Source organism: Zonotrichia leucophrys, chromosome 4 (assembly GCF_028769735.1).
Source record: "Zonotrichia leucophrys gambelii isolate GWCS_2022_RI chromosome 4, RI_Zleu_2.0, whole genome shotgun sequence".
Taxonomy (NCBI): domain Eukaryota; kingdom Metazoa; phylum Chordata; class Aves; order Passeriformes; family Passerellidae; genus Zonotrichia; species Zonotrichia leucophrys.
Window position 1 is genome coordinate 37,293,348 of NC_088173.1, and position 1,287 is coordinate 37,294,634.

Genomic DNA, 1,287 nt, shown 5'->3' on the forward strand with positions numbered 1-1,287 from the left:
TTATATCTCACATTCTGTGTGACACTGTCCAAAGGGACAGAGCAGGCTTTTGTGTGAATCCAGAACATAAAGACTTGCAAGTAATTTCTAGAATCCACAGTGAGACCACGTGGGTGTTTAAGTCCTAATTCCAGAGAGAGAAAGCTGCATGCACAAGGGCCTTTTGTGTTGGGGTTCCTTTTACTAGTAGTTACATTGACAGCACAATTACTTTTCAACTAGTTTTTACAAGTGTTTCTTTCTATATCCTCTATTTAAAGAAATAGGAAGGCAGGATTGCATGATTGCCTTCAAAATCATCCTGGCCACAGGGTGTGAGGTTTATTCAAGCTCCTTCTACTCTTGAATGTAGAAATAATAGCTAGAGACATCTGTCTCTCAAGCCTTTAACTACCAGGGACAAATTTTCTTCAGTCAGTGAAAGATCTGATGCCTGTAGTTAGCCTCGCTTGTAAAATGCAGGTTCTGACCTGGCTGCTGCCACTCCATAGAAAGACCTTGGTTGGATGTTCTGAGGGGTCAGAAAAAGCAAATTGAGCATAGATCAGTAAATGTTAGGAGAGGGGGCAAAGAGCAGTTGAAATTTTGCTCCCTAAATCTGAGGTTCAATTGCACCTTGAACTGTGCAGATGCAGCTCCCTCATCTCAGAAGGTTTAGAGGTACTGCAAAAACACTGGTGGAGGATAACAAGGCGTGTCCAAGATTTGGACCCTGGACTTTTCATCCTGGAAAAGTGCTGACTGAGAGTGCTGAGAGGACAAAGAAGCAAAGTGTCTGTCACTCCATCCAAGAGCAACGGGACACCAGATCCAAGCTAGTAAACCAAGTTGCAGAGAAAACGAAGGGCGGTGGGTTGAAATGGAGGGAGTTGTGGCGATGGATCTGTACAAGATCTTTTTGAAGATTACCGTGCCTGAGCTGGACGGGGAACTGGATGAGAACCGGGGGAGAGAAGAAACAGCACCGGGCTGAGGAAGAAATCCTCTGTACTGGAAATACGACCTGGGAGACTCATGGTGCTGGGCCAGCGGCACACCAGCTGAGGCCGCGGTTGGCATCAACACAGGGGACACCTCCCCGCCGGTGCCCGCTGCCCGTGGTAACCCCAGCACAGGGGACACCTCCCCGCCGGTGCCCGCTGCCCGTAGTAACCCCAGCACAGGAGACACCTCCCCGCCGGGGCCCGCTGCCCCGGGGGGCCCCACAGGCCGCTGTGGGCCGGGCGGGCCGCACCGCGCTCCGCCTCCCGCGGCACGGGCGCTGCGGCGGGAGGGACGGGGCGGGAC